We start from the raw sequence: 23,277 nt of genomic DNA on the forward strand, positions 1-23,277 counted from the left end.
GTCTGCAAAGACAAATGGAAATTGGCTACTTTACAGTTGTGGTTTGCTGTATTGCTTTCCCTCAAACACTAAGTTCTGCTGGAGGAGGTCTAAGACACAAGTCAACCAGCATGTGAAAAAGTTAAAAGGAGAATCCTAGCTAGCCTGAAAGGTAAGTGTATTCCCTCCTACCTCTTAGCATAGTAGAAGTGTCAAACAGAATTAACTAGTTAATCAGTACCTGTGGTCCTCTCCTCTCCACCTCGACCGTGGAAAATCGGGAACCGACCTACATTCAGTGGCCCTACACTGCTGCGCAAGGGAAATATTCGTAAAGGAAGCACAGCAGGCATGCTTATAAACAAGCTGGCAATGAAACAGCCCGTTCTTCAGAGCATACTGATGGAAAAGCTCCCAGGAGCACTACTGTAGGTATGCCACCTGGTAAGCCCATGTCATACCGCCCTGAGGAAGGAGCAATGTCAGATCCAGCCCAGGACCTTTCTGGCTTTTACAGATGGCTGAAGAGCCAAGAGAGCTCAGTCTGTTGCATACGCTAAGGAGATTAGAATCAAATTAAGGTGACAGCTTAATTACAATCTTCAATTTATTATTTGTAATTAGCTGTCAGACTCATGTCAATAACAACCTTCTCCTGCAAGCAGAGATGACACTCAGCCAGAAGTTGTCCAACCTTACATCAACTGAGGTTAGCTTCACCTAAATTTTAAATAAATCCAAAACACTTGAGGAGAATAACCTGAACTGCAGCAGTACATCTGGAGTTCCACCACCTCCAATAGTAGTTTCAAGTGTTTGGCATCTCTGAAACTCAAGCACATGATGTGTTTAAATACAAATCAAGGCATGCTCTAAATCTCAGATTATATTTTTAGCAATAGACACACAACAGAGATGTGGAAAGTGACCTGGACTCCCTGTACGTCAGGATATTTTACTGTTAAAATGTATCAAGTCTGAGCAGAAGATAAGACCAGTTTTAAAATCCACTTCACTCGCTCACACCCAATACTCTAAGCACTGCAGAGCTGTTTCTGGAAAGGGCATGCTGTAGACTGCAACTAAAGACAAATTCTCAGTTCCTGGAGCATCGGATAGCTACGAAGAATTTAAGCCAGTAACAAATGCACCACATTTACTTTGTTTAGTTTAAGAAAGTGCATTTAGGCCAAACAGCTAATATTACTCTACAGCACTAGGGACATATTAAAGAGAAAATGCATGCTGCAGGACAGAGCTGCTTACAGTTTGGTTGCCAGCTGACATTCACCAAGAGACACGGAGAAGGGGGATAGGCAGACACATGGCTCGGATCGGCACGAGAGTATCCAGGGAGATGCAGATGGCTGCAGAAGGCGGCAGGATGGATGCCAAGAGATCAGGGAAGTTTTGAAAGAAAGAAACTCCTTCACCGAAACACTGTACCAAAATGATTAGGGAAACAGGAGTGCTTCTACGTTTTCAAGACCAGCAACGCAGACAATTAAGGAATTTTGTGGAGGCTCCAATTAGACAAGTTTACTTACAGGGTACAGCTACCCCTGGCCAGACACACAATTCAACACAAAAGTAAGGCAATTATGGAACGGCTTTCTCCAGATTGCCATTGGCTCTAGTTAAGCCCGTTGCACAAAATTTCTTTACTGATTTTATGCCATTAAGGTATTAAAAGACAAAGACTCCTTTTCCTGTTATTAGACACACCTCATCTTCTGTGCATCAGATGGGAGCCACAGGCACTGTGGTTTCTATTTCTATGCGTCCTCACTTTCACAAGTCCTGAGTTATGCTATTTTTAGTACTAGCAGAACCTTAGAACAAGATTCCCCCTTTCACTCTCCAGCCCCCCTGCCATAGCTGTTCACATCTGCTGTTTAACAGCATAAACACAGTAAGCCTGAGAAACTTGTTTCTGAGAAATTGCTAAAAATGAAACAATACGATTATCAAGGGGTTTTAAAATATTAATGACCAAATCACAAGCAATCAGAGAGTAGCAACTTTGCTACTCGAAGTTGTCCAAAAATTTGCTTGATGTTTTCCTACAAAGCAAAAAGGTCCTCCCCATTTCAAAGAATTCATCAACAAGTATCTCATCAGCAAGGCTAATAAAACCCAACAAGTACTTAACATGATGCAATCAAAGTACTGTCTGCAGACCCGCAACCGCAACTTCAATTGCCTCACAGTGCTGGCCATGAGCATTACATCTCCAGATTGGTACTTGGATAAGGTACCCGTGAGGTCCTCTACCCCACAAACTGTTCCAGATACGTAGGTGTGCCCGAAGGGCATTTTTGCAACCTTCCAGGGGAGTTTGACCGCCTTACAGATGTGAAAAAAGGTGCACAGCACCCGTGCTTAATCTTCTGTTGCTACATGTAAAAACCATGTTCCCGCTTTAGTCTTAAGTAGAGTTTTTCCTCAGGCTATTTTGAAACTGAGCCTGTTTGGTCCGAAAAATACGCGGGATTTATCTTTACCAGGTGTCTTTCGCACTTAGAGTTCCTTCCCATGAAATTAAATTGCACTGAAATTGCACTGAAATGCTACCATGTCCTTAAATGCTACAGAGAAGATTTTCCCCCTCCACTCAAGAGCAAACTACACCCACACGTAAAAAAGAAAAGCATACTTCAAATTCCTAATGCAACACTTCACAAAAAGACATCATTGCCCTTTACCTGCAGTAGAAGCAGACAAAGTACTGCTATTTTAAATATGCCCAAACTTCCTAACATTCAGGTTTTAAAAAACAAGAGTTGACGGGCACTTTAAGAAGTTTTGGTCCTGAGTTAGTTTCTCACTTCACTTCAAAGTACATCTTCAAAGTGAAAACGTATTCTTTCTTTGTAGGCACTAATGAATTTTTAAGTAGTTGGCATTTTGGCTGCCATCCAGAATAGTATGTCTTAACAACTGACCAAGGTTATTAGGGCATGTCTACACAAAGACGTACAGGAAAGTTATGCCGAGCTCAAACCTTCCGTTGATTTAAAGCACATTAGCTAAATCTCATTAACTTCCTGTGTGAATGAGCTTGTCGAGGACTTAAATCCAACTGAATGAGATGTTTAACAAAGGATCTCACAGCTTTCAAAAACTACGTTTGGTTATTCAAATTATTAAAGAAGAGCTTATTTAGGCTGTGATTCTAAACAAAAATATCTGAAATACGAGTATTTCCAGTAAGTATAGGTCAACCTGAAGGTGTGTTTGGTCAAAAACATTATTGGTCAAGCCTTTCCTCACTCATCTTTCACCCCATTACTCTCTCATTTTATCGTTCCAATAGGCAACAGCTTTGCCAAATTTCTGTGCAGCATGTGTGCCACCCTCCACAGGAGATCCCATCAATGCGTACGCAATGGTCTGCGTTAATGGAGTCCTAATGAAGACCAAGAGGGAAGTATACAGAAGAAGCCATTAGATTACATTTCAAAGAAGCGTAAGCAAAATCTAGGAGATAACAATTTTACAGCTTGACATCAAGCAACTGATATCAAATGACACCTGCAGTGTTCTCTAGATAGCAATGATGCTCACAGTAAATAAAAATGAAATAATGTATCACTGTTCTTTATAAAACACATCATACTTTATAGTCTTACTTGCAGCTCAGTACACCTCCCTCACTGTTTATGGTACACATTAACTTGATTTATAATAGTTTACAGTCTCCCTGTGGAGCATTAATAACCAAAGAATTCAGATACCTCCACATTATTATGGATGTTAATACACAGTTCATTAAGCTCCCTCACAGCACTCAGAAAGCAACCTGAGCACACATTGGTTCTTTTCTCCACTTTCTTTGTACTTCTACTTGGCACTTTGATGAAAGCTACTTTTTTCCCCAAGACCTTAATCCCATTAAAACAAAGGTGAAGTTAGAGACTCGTCTAAGAAAAATTCCATTTATTAAGCAAATCAGGGTAATGTGCCAACTTTTTCAACTCTGAATATGAAGCTCCTTTCCAAAGGCTTAGGCATTCCTACGTCTACTTTTGAAACAGATACTCACTCCCTGCTGAAAGAGAACAATTTTACTCCAGTAAGCAATATAAAACCAGTAACTGATTACACACTTGAAAAAGTTTATACTGAACTGATCTATTAGGCTTGTCCTGAAATAAGTATTTCCCTTCCATTTAACATAACTTAATAAGAGATTTGGAATTCAAGAAACTTTCAAAAACTAACCAAGATGCAGCATTCTTAAAATCTCTCTACTACATAAACCTCATAAATTTCTCCCATTTTAAAAATTAAAAAGAAGCCAAAGTTTACCTGTAAACAGGAAAGAGGGTAAATACTTCTGAGTCTCTCTTTACAGTGATAACAATTTTTAAATGAAAAAAAAAGTCCTCAAATCTTTAAGACACTGAAACTTGGTTACTAAAAACCTGAGTTTGTCAGGTTTAAGTTTTCTTACTTAATAATGCCCACACTAAAGCAGTTGGATTTTTGTAAACATCCCCATTAACATCTGAATTCAAAGAAGCTCTTACCTCCAGAAACCTGTACCAACTTCCACAGACCGTCTCAGCCAATTCTTCCACTGCCTTTCTTCCAGCCTATGCTCAGTGCAACGGTTCGAGTTGCAAGCCACAGCCTGAAAGGATGCAGACATACCGAAGGAGGATTTTTATAATCTGGTTGGGCTCACTACATTGTATAACTGTACTGTGTCCAATCACAATCTCTGCGCGTTACACAACGGCTGAAATGCAGGAAGACACCACACGGTCATAAACTGTTACTACACGCCTCTGCCATAGTTACAAAACGTAAGTGAACAGACAGTCTCTCTGACTAGCAGCAGAGTGCGTACAGATCAACTCGAACAAGGAGGAGGGTCAAGTGTTTTACATAACCTGCAACGCTAGAGGGAGAAAACCCAGCCGGGGCCCCCCCAAAATTCAAGCTGCATAAATATTTATATGCCTGACTCCAACAGCTGTAATCAAGACTGGGATTTAGCATTTCCATAAGCCTCCATTGTGCAACTTGCACAGAAATATTTTTATTAGCAATTAGCCAGTTTTCAAGAGGTCCCAGATCCCAAAGCTCTGTTCCATAAGACAAGGTTTAGCAATCCACCACCTCACCAAGAACTGGAAACACACAATGTAACTTGTACTGGGCTCATTCACTTTCCTAATGGAAAATGCTGCATAACCATAATGTTTAGGCCGCAGAGCAAAGTGAGATGGAAAGGGACGCAGGAATAGAAGTGAGAGACTTGAAACACCACCACCAATTAATTAACGTGCAGTCCTTCTACACGAATCTCCTCTTCTCCCCCGACCTACCTCTCTTAAGGCTGTCTAAAGGCACTGTCTTAAGGCTGCCCTTACACTTCTAAACATCACTTTATAATTCGTCACATCGCAGCCCCTGCCTCAAGTTATCGCTTGCCATCAAGTTTGCACTCTATCCCCTTTACCGATGAGGGAGGTAATTACCTCTCTAAATACATCATGTGCTTGCACTATTAATGAGACACCATCACCTCTTTTACAATCAACACCGTAACCGATAATTAAAATAAGCCACCAGAAAGTAGCACGCAACTACCAGGTGCTGCCCACATTTACATGCAACGTCTCTGCCACTTGTGCGCAACTGGGAGCCGGCCAAGAGCACAGCGCTGGAGGGCAGAATAAAGAGCTCACTTTACCTGAAACGCACCTTTTGAACCCAAATTTGTGGAGGCGAAAGACAGGCCGATGGCGCCATCTAGCTCCCTTCGCTTCGTGAGCAAAGTCAGCATTACGCAAGTTTAAAAGTTTGTGATATGCCCCCGAAGCTTGCTTAATTGTCAAGACCTGAAAGTTGCCGATTTCTGATCTGCTGCTGATCTGCATGTGCTTGTTCTTGCATCAAAGAACCAACTACTGAATAGGGTACACTTAATTGAAAGCTGACACTTATTATGTGCAATACTCTTCATTCATCATTTACTAAGAATGCATGGAAGAAAGCCAATTATCTCCACTGATTATTTTATGCAATGTGTGCGTATATAAAACCACATTATGTTCCAGCATTTAATCTCCACTGCAGAGAGATGTTGAAAAGTTTCCTCCTCCGCTTGCTCCTTTTCCAATTATTAGATTCTTTCCTTTGCTCTTTGCTTCTGAATTCCAAATGTTTCACAAACATCTTCTAATTTCAATATGGAAAAAGCTTACAGCCCTTAATGCAAGCACCACCAGATCTTAAGTTTTAAGACCATAAAATATAAACTGCTGTACCACAGGTCCACAGACCACCTGTAAGATTACTCATCTACAATACTTTTGAGGAATATGCTGGAAGTTAAGATTCAAGGGATTTGATGTGCTCACAGGGAGATACAGGACTAAGCAATCAATGGCAAGAAAAAAACCCTTAAGGTTTTGAAAGAAATAAGCCATTTGCTTTTTTACTGCAATGTCCAGAATTATTTTAAATAGTTGCATTAAAAATGCCAGGGACTCAAATGCTGCTTGACCTGAATATCAAAGTTCAAAGTATAATTGAGTTCAATGCAAGTAACATTACTTAAGTATCCAATTAAACAAGACTTGTCTATTTACCTTACAATTAAGACTAATCATTCTAAAGTTCATCACTGGTGAGTGGAGAATTTCATCATTCAAAATATTTATTTCTGATTACTTAGTATTTACGCTCAATAATGTAGTTCAAATAAACCACCTACTAATTTGGATGCCTTCACTTAAAACCCAGCTTCCATGACCGACAGTCCGGACAGATCTAATCGCAGGTTGTTTGGTTAAAATTCCTTGCAGTGAATAGGTACTTAATCACTGCCATACTTGAGATGAATGTTAATTCAAGATACAACCCTTGCGACTACTGTTTCAAGAAAGTGGAATATTTTACAGTGCATCTTCAAACTCCCTAATACTGTGAAAGACAGGCGGGAATAAACAGCTGAGCAGCTCTGTGTATTGCTGCATTTTATTGATGGAAGTGAAATCACAGTAGACAATTTATCTTGCTCTTTCAGTCCAGGAAGCACTGTCGTGATGATCCTACATAGCTAGTCATCATTTTTATTAGCTGCTTAATATCTGAAATTTAAACTGATGGGAGCATTTCTCTTGCTTGAGAATGTTACTTCTAGGAGGAGTTCACTTCTGATTATTATGAGAAAATCCAATTGTTTGTCTTCTTCTCAGACATACAGTGTTCAGTTTAAGGATGAAACAAATACTTCAGAGTGCCCTAGTCAAATTACAAGTGTTTGCTCTTAGACACACATTGGTAAACTAACTGACAATTTACAGGCAATGTTCTGAGTTTGAATATTTATTCTGAGGCCATCCTCCCTAGTTTTGAAGCACTCAGACTCAGGACAAAGTTCTTTTTTGAAGTAACCTATTGCCACTGTACTGAAAACCATGTCTTCTATATAAGGATGGCACACAATGGTTATCTCATATGATCAAAACCGATAATAATATGACCCAGTGGCCACAAACACCTGGTAACTAAATCCCTCCTTTCAACCTTCATATATTGCCAGGTAATAACAAGAAAAGCACGCAGCACAAAAAAGGCAAGTCTGATGCAGTCACTGAAAAACTGTTAAGAGGTTCTCTGTTCTACAACTTATTAAAAAAAAAAAAAGCCTGTTTCAGCATAGCAGATGCCTCACAAATATTCAGCTGTGGCAAGGCACCCCTCTCAGAGCAATACTGTCAGAAAAAGGCACATCTTTGCAAGAACATCCTGTTTCATCAGGAGGGTGAGGTGTAGGATGCCTCATTTAGGATGGCCAAATGAGTCTCCCAGCTACATTTTTGTAGCAATCTCCTAATTTAAGTATTCTTCCTACCTAAATCATAACAAATATGTAATCTTTTACATCAGTGAAGAGATTCAATTTATACAGCAGACTCCCATGAACATCTTCCAGAATACACTTAACATAATACAGCAAACACAAGAAAATAGCATCACAGTAGAATAAATAGATCCACTTCCACCCACAACTTGGAACAGCAGAAAGACTAAGCCATTAAGTTTGATCTTATAGAGACATTTATAAATCCACTGAATTAGAAATTCCTTGAAAAAGCACTTACCAGAAGATATGCTTTAATATGAAAACATCTACTGTTCTCTTCCCTAATGCTGTATCAAATATCCACAAATTACTGAAATTGCTTTGAAAGATTACCATTTAATTCAATGAGCAACGCGTGGTCCTGGGCACTACCTACATGTACCCCTTGTACGTGACTCAACCCATTAAAATGTACCTCCCTTTCATCCATACCTAGAGGCCGTCCATGTCAAGTGAATTCCACCTTTCCAGTTAGAGAATGAAATGCTTTGTGCACAACTTCTTTTCTTCTTAAATCCTGAATACAGTTACAACTTGTATTATAGTATTTCTTAGAACTTTTCCTGCAACTGTGTATTTTTAAATACTTGTAAGAAAAATCTAGGATCTGAGATGTACATCAAAGCAGACTGATGGTTCTTCTATGTAAAGAAGTAATTACAAGATGGAAGTGCCTTTAAAAATACTTATGGCTGATTTCTGGGCAAGAAATAAGAAATCATTTTCAAGGAAAAACTACAACAAAAGAGTAGTGACACCAAAGCCATATACTCCACAGGCACAGATCAAAGTGCTTCAAAAATTAATGGAGAAGGAATGTGCTTTTTGTGACCTGCTATTGTATTCGCAATGTTCATAAACTAAGTCAGACGCCTACATCTTTCCTGGACCTCCAGGTATGCTTGTAATTAAAGGCAAAAGTTCAAATCATTTTTCTTCTAAGAACTGACAAAAGTAAAACCTGTTTATTGGTCAACATAGCACCATGCGAGGTTGCTACCCTTACAGCATCGTTACCTTCACGTATTCCTAGATGCCTGGGGAAACGCTGCCAACTTCAACATACGCTTAGAAGAAGACAGTATATGGCCCAAACTGAAGTATGCAATAACTCAGCCAAGGGAACAACACACAACTGACCTAATGAACCCGAGTGTCTAATAACCCTACACCTAATAAGCTACAAACTTAAACTCTACAGTTAGACGTCACATCTACGACTTCAATCTCTTCATTTCCCAAACATCAGACCACAGAAGCACATCCTAGGTGCACTCACAGGTCCTAGCCACGAGCAAAAACCCATGATCAGCCCAACAGCTCTGACCTGTTCAATGCAGCAGATCACGAAACAAGAGTGGATATGCAAATTTATATACTAAGTCTAGACTTGAAACATCTGTTGGTGTTATCTGCTAAAGTTGCAATTTTGTAATTTTTTGGTATTACTTTGGCATTATTTTGCTGTTACCATTCAGTTAGCACACTCATGTTTTAGCTTTCTCTCTCTCTCTCTCTCTCTCTTATTTTTGTGACTGCAAATAGTTTCGAAAGTGCAGGCTAAATCTCTGTAGAGAAAAAAAACAGCAGACTGATCCTGCTACAGGTTGTGCAAAGAACATGGAAAGTTCTGTCCTTTAGTTGAAGTTGCTGTTATTTTTATTTTCTAAAGGCAAAACTTGTTTATACAAAAAATGTTCGTACAGTTTTTAAATCAATACACCATTTGCTCAGATGCCTAAAAATCTACCTGCACTAAATAGTGAGCAGCCAGGTTGAAAACTCTAGCTGTTTTAAATGTTTTAAAATGTTTTAAATGTTTTAAATGTTTTAAAATAGGGAGAAAAAGAGCAGATAGCCATACTTCTGTTCCATGATTGTGGTATCACATTCACAGTTCAGTAAGCAAACGGCAAATGCAGCTTCACAGCACTGCCCAACTGCTCCAGCAGCCGCAACTCCTCCTCCCACCAATCCCAACCTCCTTCATCTGAAATGAAAAAAGCCCTTTTAATCTTCAAAGCATGGCCACAAGTCAATCTCAAACTTAGCACACTTTTAAATTTTCTTTTTAATTATCCAGTTGGGAGAGTTATGCCCTCCTTGCTCAGTGACCTTTCACTCCTACAAGATTATTTCAAGAAATCTTTCCTGGGAATAATCAGTAAATTTATACCACTTGCAGAGAAAATGTTTCAAGGCTTCCAAGCGCTGAGGGGGAGAGACAGCATGATTCTTTGTATGCTTTTGTGCCGGCAGCCTGTGCTGTGTTACACAGTACCCTCAGTTCTGCAGGCCAAGTATCTTCTGGCTTCAGACTGCTGACTGCTGTGAGCACAACCCCGACACATCTGCTCAAATACCTTCCCAGAAGTAAGTTGTCACCGTGCCGGGTTTTAGAGCCCCCGAGTCCTTACATGGAGCCAACCCCCAAAACGGCAAGAGAATTTCTTTCCACTAGAACAGGCAAGAGGCAGGGCACAAGCAGATCATCTATTGGTGCCATAGAGCAATAATAGATGCTATTATTAATTATATTAGCAATAACAGATGCTATTATTACTGCTGATAACTGTTGACCAACTGTTTGTCCCATGGAGCAGATCATCTTGAGTGCCATTACACGGCATGTGCGGGACAACCAGGGGATCAGGCCCAGCCAGCATGGGTTCATGAAGGGAAGGTCCTGCTTGACCAACCTGATCTCCTTCTATGACAAGGTGACCCGCTTAGTGGATGAGGGGAAGGCTGTGGATGTTGTCTACTTGGACTTTAGTAAGGCCTTTAACACTGTCTCCCACAGCATTCTCCTGGAGAAGCTGGCTGCTCATGGCTTGGATGGGTGCACTCTGCGCTGGGTTAAAAACTGGCTGGACGGCCGAGCCCAGAGAGTGGTGGTGAATGGAGTCAAATCCAGTCGGCGGCCAGTCACAAGTGGTGCTCCCCAGGGCTCAGTGTTGGGGCTGGTCCTGTTCAACATCTTCATTGATGATCTGGATGAGGGGATCGAGTGCACCCTTAGTAAGTTTGCAGGTGACACCAAGTTGGGTGGAAGCGTCGATCTGCTGGAGGCTAGGAAGGCCCTGCAGAGGGACCTGGACAGGCTGGATCGATGGGCTGGGGCCAACTGTATGAGATTCAACAAGGCTAAGTGCCGAGTCCTGCACTTGGGTCACAACAACCCCATGCAACGCTACAGGCTGGGGGAGGAGTGGCTGGAGAGCTGCCAGGCAGAAAAGGACCTGGGGGTGTTGGTTGACAGCCACCTGAACATGAGCCAGCAGTGTGCTCAGGCGGCCAAGAGGGCCAATGGCATCCTGTCTTGTATCAGGAATAGTGTGGCCAGCAGGACCAGGGAGGTGATAGTGCCCCTGTACTGGGCACTGGTGAGGCCGCACCTTGAGTACTGTGTTCGGTTTTGGCCCCCTCACTACAAGAAGGACATGAAGGTGCTGGAGCATGTCCAAAGAAGGGCAACGAGGCTGGTGAAGGGTCTGGAGCACGTGTCTTATGAGGAGTGGCTGAGGGAGCTGGGGTTGTTGAGTCTGGAGAAGAGGAGGCTGAGGGGAGACCTTATTGCTCTGTACAACTGCCTGAAAGGAGGCTGTAGCCAGGTGGGGGTCGGTCTCTTCTCCCCAGTAACAAGCGATAGGACGAGAGGAAACGGCCTCAAGCTGCACCAGGGGAAGTTTAGGTTGGATATTAGGAAAAACTTCTTCACCGAAAGGGTGGTCAAGCATTGGAACAGGCTGCCCAGGGAAGTGGTTGAGTCTCCATCCCTGGAGGTATTTAAAAGACAGATAGACGTGGTGCTTGAGGACATGGTTTAGTGGTGGACTTGGCAGTGTTAGGTTAACGGTTGGACTCGATCTTTTCCAACCTTAACGATTCTATGAGTTTTGGTCACGAAGCATAGCTTGGTTTCCCATAGCCATGGGGAAAAATTAAGTCATTATTGCCATTAATCATTTTTAAGTTAAATCAGCACTACTTACTCTCTGCCCACATACTAAACAACTGTATGCAACCCTGCATTTGATTCCCACACATTAAGCCAAGCAATTACTAATTTATTAATTTCACAACGAGCCTAGAAGTGTTTATAGAGACAGGCTTGTGTTTAACCAGACTTGCTGGTTAACTTCCCGTACTCATGTTTCAGGCAGGCTTAGGTGAAAGTGTTTACAGGCACAGCAATCATGATCTACTTCCTCATAAATGTGCATTGGTACATCTTGCTCGCGGCTCGAGAAGTTAACGTGATACCCCAGGTTCAGTCCTCTGACTGCACAGGGAAAGTTCGTAGAGACAGGAGGTAACTAGGACCTGTTGAAACCCAGCTGACATCTAACCTGTACGTCATAGAACATGTTACCACGCAGAGATGCAAGATGCAATTTAGTCCCTTCGCATTGAAGATTCTTCTCCATATGTAAGCAGTTAATTAAGAATGCGTTAAATATATACTAATGCACTAAATATCCCTACAAGCAACAAAACTGTTCAAGAAAGCTAAGTAATTCTTCTCCAACTGAAGTGACAGAAATGGAACAGTCCACTTAATACGGAACTGATTGCTCAGAAAAAGCACAAAAAATTATCATATTTTGACAGAGTTCACATTACTTATAATAATATTTATGCCAACTATGGTTTATCGAAGGAAAGCTTTTTCTTTTCAGCAAGACATGCCTTTTACAAAAAAGTATTTTGGCAACATTTATTGGAATACTTTATTGTGATTTTTGCCAGTAAAACAACCTTTTTTTAGCCAATATACTGTGGTTTCAATATTGTACCTTACTGGTTCCTTCATCTTCAGGGCTCTTTTGCAGACGTCTGTATAGCACAAGTTTAAAAAAAATAATAGCAATTATTCTTACTTAATTGGCATCACTTAAAATGCAAGAATTCTTTGCTGCTGCTGCAGTCAGTACCCTGGAACTGACAGAAGCGATTTAATGAGGAACTTCTAATCAGGAACAGTTAACTTGGAAGAAGAAAAAAAAGACTGATAAAGAGGAGTCTCCCCGTCACGGGGCTGAGAAGTTGCCACACAAGAATTAAGTCAGCAGATTGCTGGGGACACCTGGCCTAAGAGAAGAACAGAAACAGGAGGACACCACAAAGCAGTCTGGCAAAGAAATACCAAGATAAGCACAAGAAAACAAGGCCGCTGACAAAGCCAAAGAACCATGAGTGAACTATCCTAATTAACATAGTAAAAACCACACCTCCAGCAATGAAGCCCCCGGCCCAAGCAAAGACCCCTACCCACTGAGCATGCTCTGTAAGTTTAAAACACACTGTACCTTTAAGTGGAGACGAGGCTTGTGAGAACCAATAGAAGCAAGGATGAATAAGTGGAAGTGTGAAAACACTGATAACAGCTACTCAGAACGTATAAAATGTCCCTGCATGTTAACCAAGGTGTGCTAGCTTTGTGGAGTTACCACCTAGCACCCATCTCCGCGCAGACATGAAATAAACAAATATCTCAACTCTGTGTGTTATTCGGCTTTTTTGCACACCGGGTAAAAGAACCCTGCTTTTTTGGGACAACACTACTATTTGGAGTAGTATCATTTAGGCATACATTTTACCCTCAAACAAAATTTTCCATTTGAATAATTAAGAGGAGAAAAGACCAATACAGATAGAGTCTCCTTTGAAGGTACCCACATGCTGTGCTGTCTCCATAATAAATCTATTACCTGCCATTCAAAAAACATTATCTGTCACAACAGCCTCCAGAACAAAAACAGTAATTAGATTTGGATCTTAATACACTCGGCGCACTGTTCTGCGGTCTACAATTCAGCAAGTTTAGAAAGCAAGGAACAGTACGCCTAAGCGAGATTAAAAATTGGGCCAATACTGATCATAAAATCTTTACCAAAACCAAACAGCCAAGGAGGAGAGCTCAGATAATACTTTGGGTTTAGGCTCATTTATACTAAGAAACTTAACAGAAGGCTTAATGGACAGCTTTGCTTGATTCGACTGTGCCTTGTTAGGCATCTTCATGAAAAGCATTAAATGTGTTTAATCCCTTCTAAAGAAGGGGAAGACTCATTAGCAATGGATGTTTACAAGTACCCAGGGCTCAAGATTACAGGAGTTCTTCCACTTCTGCAAAAGGGGCTTTTTAGATCTATGTTCTTACGAGAAGGATCACGTATCATCTCCAAAAGAGCTCAGGCTTCCACCCTTTGCTTTTTCTGATATTTGCAAACAAGACAGACGGACAATGAAAACGTCAGCTCATTTGAAAGCCTGACTCATAAGAGCTGACTCAGTTTATAGACCTCAGTACACAACTAGCAACCCAGAAAAACTCAAGCCGTAGGGCCAGTCAACACTAAAGATTATTATTTATACCAAACCAGATTTTCTGTTTTCTATGTTCTGAAATGAATACAGTGCAAAGTGAGCTGTTCCCATTCAATTTTCCGTTTCTGGCTAGAGCAAATAAATAGATACCCTACTACAAGAAAAACACAACACTTGGGTATTAAAAAAAAAGCCACCCCTTCATCCATATAATTCTTTTGTTTTGAGTTTTCAAAGCATCTACTAGTAAGTTGAAATAAACTACAGGTAACCAAACAAGTGTCTAACAGTCTGAATAAAGCAGAACAGAGCCCTGTAAAATTATATTGATAATAGCTATTATGCTCAGCATAATCTCCCAAAATTCTGCACACGAAATGAAATGGTACCCATGTAAATACATACTTCCAAGATCAGCAAATGACTGATAACTGTTATTGTTCCCATATACAAAAGGACATAGAACAGTATGAGAATATTGCTGTTATGTCTTGCAGTCTGATCCTGCAGAATAGGGACCTGGAGCTCCAATTTCTTTCTTGTCAGTCTGAATCCCAGTTATTCCTTTGGTTTGGCCTTTATACAATAAAATGCTCATCAGGAAACAGCACTCTCTAAGCTTTTATCAAAAACTCCAATCTGTTAAAATATGACCAAGCAAATGCTTCATGCATCATGAACATCTAGCTCAACTTTCAGAAACAATTCATTTTGTATAAAACATGAAAAAGTTAAAAAAAAAAAAAAAGCAGCTATAACTTGTGAAGCAGCTGGTGCTTTCTAAAGCACATCATCTGCAAAAATAAGGATGTGTTTTCTTTGCTCAGGTATGGTAAGGGTCTGAATACAGGATTCTCCACACAAAGGGCAAGTAATAAACAGAGCAAAAATTGTAGAATTTATGAATTTATTTTCCTGACATTGGGATTCAAAGACTCCGTGGAAATTCAAACCTTACCACAGCACAGTCCATTATTAGTGCTATTAGCTCTGGGACACTTTTATTTTATTCAGCCCACAAAATAAGAAAGAGGTTGCTAACTTTGCAGTGCAGCATTTTATTTCCATTCCAAGCTTCTAAATAAAAAGTGAAAGTTGTGACATGGAGTCACATGCCTATTTTTATGAGATACTCTATATGACCTTGAATACTGATAAGAACATATACACACTTTTTTCTTTAAAAGCACAACAAAACAGAGACACTGAGCTATATGCCTAAATACAAGACAATACAGGTTAAGTGATAAAAGGAACAAGGCCAGGAAAAAAAGAAACCCTTCAGATCACCGCTTCTGTGCTAGAAAAGAGTGTTCAGTAACACTGTGCTTAATCGTAGACTCCAGCAGTCAAAGACTTCCAGCATTTCTTTCCCATTGCTAACACCAGGTCAAAAATGACATCCAGAGCACTGAAAGACTGGGATAAATTCACTAACGGCACATTAACCGCCTCATCATATAAACACAGCTAAGAGCCCACTTAATAGACCAAGTGTTTAAGGCACCTTCCTATTAAAGCTTCCAAACTGCGCTTTATTCTCTTAACTTTTACAATCTTACCAGCGTGCCACTAAAATAGGCCTTATTGCCCTAGGCTACCATTTCATGGCCATGCAAAATAAAAGTAAATCCAATTAAAACGTGTTGCTACATTTAGAGCCCAAACAACTCGAAGCATCCACACACAAGGTTAATGCCCAGGAACGTAAGTGCATAAACCCCCCCTGAATTCACTTTTTACTTACTTTCCTGCTACGCCATCACTGCTGTCTACCGTGCATTCTCAAAACGCTTCAGCCAACTGTTTGAATGACACAAATACTGCAATAGTTTGATTTAAAAATAAATTCAAACAACAAATTTGGGGGACATGCAGCCATTTGAAATCCGTTCGGTGAGTCACTACATTTCAAAACAGTCAAAACCAAAATAATGGTGAGTCAATCTCCCCTTCACCATTTATGTTAATGTGAGCCCATACTTCAAGCAATTTTAATCTAAAGCAAGCATAAAGGAAATGGGTGCCAAATTCAAATAGTTCCTTTTATCACAAAGGAGATAACAAGCAAATGCTGGCTAAATCCAAACACACATAAACAAGTTCAGTTATTGCTTTCATACCACAAAGAGCCTAAAACTTAAAAAACAGTCCCAGGTATTGTGCTGCTACTTACAGCTCCTCTAACACAATTACAACTGGACTAATCTGCTCCCATCTGCTCCTAAAAATACAACTATCAGACAGAGCTTGTTTTCTCAGGCATTTTGCTGACACAAGTACAAAATCAAAACATCACTCATTCAGAGGAGAAAGATTTATCAATCTCCATAATACACAAGCTAAAATCCAGCTATCCCATCATTCTAAGGTGCATGTGACACACTCTTACCAATACACATCAATTTTATTACATGCTTAGTAACACAGGTTTTGGGGGAAGAATAAAATATCCTGACCGGCTGAATGTGGTAAGAAGAAATTCCAGAAATTCCCTTTCACCAGAATAGGACAAAATTTATTCTCTTCTGAAGCAGCTTTTTTTTTTAATTAAAAACAAAACAAAACAAAAACATGTAAGACCAGACACTTGGATGGTAAGTGAATTCCTCTCCTGCCCTCCACAACCAGCACTTTCATCTTCTGGCCTGAGAACTGAGACACAAGGAGATTTAGATCACTGAATTTCTAAATATAAACCCGTTAAAAGACTAGTTTTACAACTACCTCAAGCCCAGCTATTCCTCTGCAAATAACAAAATGGACTCATCGGATAGGAAAACAGAGTATTTCAATACGTTCCTGCTGCTCAGGATGGAGACAACCAAAACGTGCGCTTTGGGACTCCCTCGCAACAGCCTGGCTGGGACCTCGGCGGCCAATTCATCCTTCCCACAACCAACCCAGAGTTTTCAAACCCCAAACGGCCCAACTCTACAGCCAAGAAAAGACTCACAGCTCTCTGCAGACCCAAGGCAAAGGATGATTCACTATTTACTAGACTGATGACATCATTGAGTACCAAGAGATAAATTCATCAAACCTCTGAGAGAGCACTGAATTAGAAAACCATGGGAGATGCATAGTGCATCACTAGGCACGCTGTATTTCTGATGCCATACACATTTTTATTGCTATGTTTGGCAACAGAAATTGCGAAGAGTAATGTTGAGTGCAAGGAATAAAACTAGAGAAGGAGATTTCTTAACTAGAGGACTAGTTCTCCCTCCTACTTCCTTTCCCCACCAAGTGCCAATGATGTTTCAACACCGCTTTCCCAAGGAGGTAGTTCTACTCCTTTCATGGCCAAATTACCATGGCAAGAAATCCACATCTAGATTCATCTCTAATAGAAGAACATTCAAATAGCAGACGTTTCCTTCCCATAACCTGAAAATGGCCAAATATCATCAGATTCTTTTTTGCCTTCAAATAAACACTGTCATAAGACGGCTCATAACAACTAAAAATATTTAGCCATAAAGAAAATACGCTCCCCAGTACTGATAGAAGTATTATGTGCAGTACCACAAAGTTAGCACAATGTCTTAATGCACTTCACCCCGGGAACGGCTAGAGAACATGGCAAATAGCTTTCATTTTAAATGATTTATTTTATTCCTGCCTTACACTACTACATCAGGATGCTTCTCTCTTTACTCATCCTGACTGTCAATATTTTCTTCCTACAGCTTTTAAGTAAAATAAAATACACTGTAACTGCTGTCAGACCATTTCACGACCACTAAGGTTTCATAAATAAGAACACTTGATAGAAATAAATTTTTCCAGCAATACATGAACCATCACCTTCAATGGAAGAAAAACCATTCTGTGCAGCCACCTGCATTTTCTCTTGTAAGGATAACCGCATAAAGAAGGGTTCGAAAGTAAAATAAATCTATTGAAGAAATGGCCTACACGGCTTCACCAAGGGCAGATCGTGCCTGACAAATCTGGTGGCCTTCTATGATAAAGTGACCTGCTCGGTTGACATGGGGTGAGTGGTGGACGTTGTCTACCTGGACTTCTCCAAGGCTTTCGATACAGTTCCCCACGGCCTCCTCCTGGAGAAACTGATGCATTATGGCCTGGACAAGTGCTCTGTGCAGTGGGTGAGGAATTGGCTGACAGGACGCACCCAAAGGGTGGTGGTAAACGGCTCTTTTTCAAACCGGCAACCCGTCACAAGTGGGGTCCCCCAGGGATCAATACTGGGCCCAACGCTATTCAATATCTTCATAAGTGATCTGGATAACGGGATCAAGCGTAGCCTGATGAAGTCTGCAGATGACACCAAACTGAGTGGGGAAGTAGACACTCTGGAAGGGAGAGCCACCCTGCAGGAAGATCTGGATAGGCTGGAAGAGTGGGCTAACAGGAACCTTATGAAGTTTAACAAGGACAAGTGTAAGGTCTTGCACCTGGGAAAACATAATCCAGGAGTGCAGCTCAGACTGGGATCCACCTGGCTAGAGAGCAGCTCCGTGGAAAGGGACCCGGGGGTCCTGGTGGACAGGAAGCTCAACATGAGTGAACAGTGTGTTGCTGCGGCCAAGAGGGCCGATAGGATGCTGGGTTGCATCAAAAAGGGCATCGCCAGCAGAGATAAAGAAGTCATTATCCCTCTCTACTCGGCGCTTGTCAGGCCACACCTGGAATACTGTGTACAGTTCTGGTCCCCGCTATACAAAAAAGATGTGGACAGGCTGGAGGGGGTCCAGAGAAGGGCCACCAAGATGATCTCTGGGAAGCCTGCTGTATGAGGATAGGCTGAGAGAGCTGGGCTTGTTCAGCCTTGAGAAAAGGAGGCTTAGAGGTGATCTCATTACCATGTACCAGTACTTAAAGGGGAGCTACAAAGACGATGGAGACTCCCTTTTTACAAGGAGTCACATGGTGAGGACAAGGGGTAATGGGTACAAGTTACTCCCAGGGAGATTCCGATTGGACACGAGAGGTAAATTTTTCCCAATGAGAACAGTCAATCATTGGAATAATCTCCCCAGGGAAGTGGTTGACTCCGCTACACTGGACACGTTTAAGACTCAGCTGGACATGGTGCTGGGCCATCTGGTCTAGATTGTGCTAGAAAGGTTGGACCAGATGATCCTTGAGGTCCCTTCCAACCTGGTATTCTATGATACTATTTTTCTTACGTGGTTCACACAAAGACACTGACAGGAACAGCTACAGCAGAACAAGATCTTCCAAAAATCACCTTGCATGGGACACTGGTTTGTAACCTGTTATGAACTGGAAAAGCTCACGAAGGCGTGGGTGCCAGTTGACTTCCCCTTGTACGCACAAGAATGAGAAGAGGTTAACTGCTGCAGTTCAGATTAGGTCATTAGAGCAGCTTAACAGCCACTTCTGGAGGAATCCATGCTGAAGACAGATAAAGTTTCACCCATTTAGTTTTCAACCCTCTCCAATCAACCTAAACAGCACAACAAAGCCACTTCATGGCACAATAAGAAAGTCCATTATATTGAAGAAATTGACAGATTTGGCTATACCAGGAAGGAAAAAAAAAGCAACATACTGACAGAATCAAAGAAAGAAAACTCAACTTGGTTTAATTTAAAAACCTTTTAAATAGTAATTGCATACAAATGCAGTATCTTCTACAGAGTCTTCTAAACAAATGTGGGCAAAATCCACAGTCATAGTTTTCTGTTAGGAAAAAATAATCCTCAAACACTGCCATTATCTTAAGCTCCCCCTGAAGAAAATAGTCTCCAAACAAATAATACCAACAAAGACACGACTTTTATTTCTCCACTGGAATTCAACTCCCTGTTAGCTTCAGCTACAGAAGACAGAAATTCTCATATTAGCAGTCTTTAAAAAAACCCCATATACATACACCACTCAGTACGGCTTTAGGGATGTACACACAGGTCTACCCGTGGCTCAGGGAGGGTAAGGAGCAGGTAAAAATTCTCCAAACATATCTGGCTTCAATATAAAAACAGGGGGTTTGTGGGCTAACCCTAAAAAGCTCCCTGACCTCACTACTGAGCAGCCATCCATACAGGGGTACCAGCACCACCGAGGGGTCACTGCAAGGCTGGGAGCACGCAGCCAGTGATGGATGGGGGCTGCTTAAATTGGTGCTGTCACCAAAGGAAACATTCATCAACCTGCAGCCCAAATTATCCTACTATTTGAAAAGCCGTTTTTCCTTCAGATTTGTTTCTGTACTGAAGACGCAGAATGAGCCAGAGGCCTGTACTCAGAGAACCTTATTTCCATCCAGCTCCTTACATCTACTCAATGTGAGAGCCAGGTGCCTTGAGAAAGCAGTTCACCAAATCTAAGCCTAGCTAAGAGCAGGGCTTCCAGACAAGTGACAAATTGGGGTGGATTTTAAACCATACGAATGCGGCCTATTAAGGAACAGCAGGAGCACAACCTACTCGTGAGAATCACAGTCCTTACCTCCTGCCCTTATCCCCAGGGCTCTGACAAGACATTTTCAACTCCTATTTCCATCTTTACTAAACAAAAGGGTTGTTTAAATCCATGATAAAAGTCTCAGGGCTTGTTTAACCTCATTGCTAGCCCAAGACTGAATTTCTTCCAGTGCATCTCCATGTTAATACTGCTCTAATTTCAAGCTATCTGGATCCTGACTCAAAGCTAGGAATAGGGTTGTAAGAGCTCATCAACTACTAATCCAATTGTTCTACATATCTCAAGGATTATTTTCCAGTTTACTAACCTGAGCTACTTGTTACAATAATCCTTTATCTATAGTGAAATCATTAGACAGATCAAGGTGTGCATCGTTGTTAAGTCTAGCTCTGGCAGTGTGCAGCACATCAGTAGCTTATCGCTCCAGTATTTGTTGTGCTTCTCTGCTAGGTTTTACAGCCTGTATCAAACTCCAGCTGCCAGTAAAACCACTATCCAAATCAGCTTTTTTTTTTTTTTTGTAAGCTTAAACTGGGTAATTTAAAGCTTGCTCAAGTATGGCAACAGTGCGCTGCAGTGAGGAGACATGGACCTATTAAGCTCCCTGTGAAAACGAAGCACTTGGTATTTTCATTTCAGCTGGTCAAGTTCAACAGCAACAGGGAGCCCAGCATTTACCTGGCACTGAACTCATACTCAGAGAGTCAGCTACACAGGGCAAATGATAAGATGGAAAAAATTAACAGGCGAGGTCTTTACCTTGTCTTAAATACACCTGGGGATTTCCCTTTCCTGCCAGAATCTTCTCCTGGCTCTGCCTGCAGCTCCCTTTCGGGGTCAGCCCCTACCTGCACTTACCTGGCGAGGTGAAGGGACACGCTGCATGGGACCCCAACCTGCCTTAAGAGTTTGCCTTCCCAGCCTACAAAATGACAATGATGGCTCCGAAATGAAAAAAGAGGAATGAAACTGTACGAGCCTCTGCCTGCGTTCCCATCTTTTATGAAAAAAGGCAAAAGCTACTAACAACAGAAACGCTCGACAGAGGTAATTAGTCGTTATCCGTTAAGTAAGAAAACCTAATCGAAGACTTTCAACAAGCTTTGTTCGGGCATTTTTCTGCGCTACCTACATCACTTATTTCTACCCAAAATGTACCTTAAAACAAAAGAAATCCACGCACGATACTGAACGGGGCTCGCAAGTCAAAAACAGAAATCAGAAATATTTACTGCCTCGATCTGCACTGAAAAAAAAAAACCAACCAAAAAAGCAAACAAATAAATAAATAAAAAAACCCACCAACCTCAAAGCGTATCACGAGAACGGGATCAGACAAGAAAGCGAGCCCACCCCTTCAGGACCAGGGGAGAATTAACCTGCATTTCTCCATCCCATTTGCAAGCTTACGACTCCGCCACCCATTTTGTTCCAGATTAAAGGAAAAAAAATAATTAAAAAAGCAGATGACATCAACGGATCAGAGAAAATCCCCCACATGCACCCCCGCGGACAAACCCCCACCGGGGTCCCTGCCTCGCAGGGCCGGCGATCCCGCCGCAGGTGCCCACCTCAGGCACCCCCCTCGGCCGCGGCCGCCCAGGCCATGCCCCAGGTAGGTGCCCCTGCCCCTTCCCCTCCGCCCAGCACCGGCTGGAGGCGACGCCGAGGCAGAAAACGCCAGCACGGAGAACATGGAAGGGTTTAAAATATAAATATAAAAGGGAGAGGAGGAGAGGTAGGGACGGCGCAGGAGCCGCGCGGCCAAGGTAAACCCCGGCCGGGCAACATGGTGGAGACTGCCGGGGAGCCCCGACCCACCTTCCCCGGGAGGAGGAAGAGGCGAGCCCCGGGTGCGCTGGGGATGGAAGCCGGCTCTCAGGCGGCGGCGGGGGGCCGGGATGGAGGTGACAGCAGGCGGGAGGCGAGAGCAATGACCGCGGCGGGTTAAGAGGAGAGCGCCGCGGGGGAGGCACCGGCGAGGCTTCTCCCTCAGGGCGGGCGAGCCGCGGCGCCTTGCCCGCGGGAGGAGGAGGACGGGCTCACCTGCCATAGCGGGCTGAGGGCGGCAATGGCGCTGGGGGCTGCGGCTCCACTCCCCTCAGTCGGCAGCGGGGAGTACGGCGGGGCCGGGGCCGCCCCGGCAGGCAGAGCATGGGGCGGGCCGAGCCCCGCTCCGCCCCCGACAAAATGGTGCCCGCCGCCCTCCCGCCCACGCTTCTCCTCTCAGGGCCCGGCCGCCATGGCGGCCCCGGGGGGCGGGCGGACGGTTCAACCGCCTGGACGGGCCGAGGGGGGCTCCCGCCCCCGCGCCGCGGCTCGGTGCCCCCGGGGCGCTTCGTTTGGGGGTGTGGAGTGTGTCTCTCTCCAGTCCCTGGGAAAACGGCACTCGCCTGGTGTCAGCACAGGCTGCCCTCAGCCCTGGCCCTTTCTGGGGTTTGGTTTGGGATTTTTTTAGGGAAAAATCCAACTTTTATAATAGGAGAGTGAACTTAGGGGGGGGGAAAAACAGGAAGGCTACAGAAGTTGAGCCCCCCCAAAAGATGACACCTCCACCACACACACATCCCTCTTCCTAAAATCTCACTTTTCTGAGATTTTCAGTTTTCTGGCTGGGGGGACAGGGCAAATCTGACATGATCCTGCACCAGCACATGGAG

General features: G+C 42.6%; 1 protein-coding gene across 3 annotated transcripts in view; it reads right to left on the minus strand.

Annotated features, from left to right (window-relative positions):
• SLC23A2 (solute carrier family 23 member 2) overlaps positions 1–22,792 on the minus strand; it is a 70,516-nt gene extending 47,724 nt beyond the window's left edge. Inside the window, exons 1-2 of one of the 3 annotated variants that reach the window (XM_087762887.1) lie at positions 22,664–22,791; positions 4,512–4,615 (exon numbers count right to left, since the gene is read on the minus strand). The gene's annotated coding sequence lies outside the window, so the exon portion shown is untranslated. Of the gene's footprint in view, positions 1–4,511; positions 4,616–22,438; positions 22,573–22,663 lie in introns of those variants that run through there. The other 2 variants (XM_087762888.1, XM_087762889.1) reach the window with 2 other exon arrangements.
• Positions 22,793–23,277: the final 485 nt, after the last annotated feature.

Source organism: Nipponia nippon, unplaced genomic scaffold (assembly GCF_047370975.1).
Source record: "Nipponia nippon isolate SJK-2023a ecotype South Korea unplaced genomic scaffold, ASM4737097v1 scaffold_27, whole genome shotgun sequence".
NCBI lineage: Eukaryota > Metazoa > Chordata > Aves > Pelecaniformes > Threskiornithidae > Nipponia > Nipponia nippon.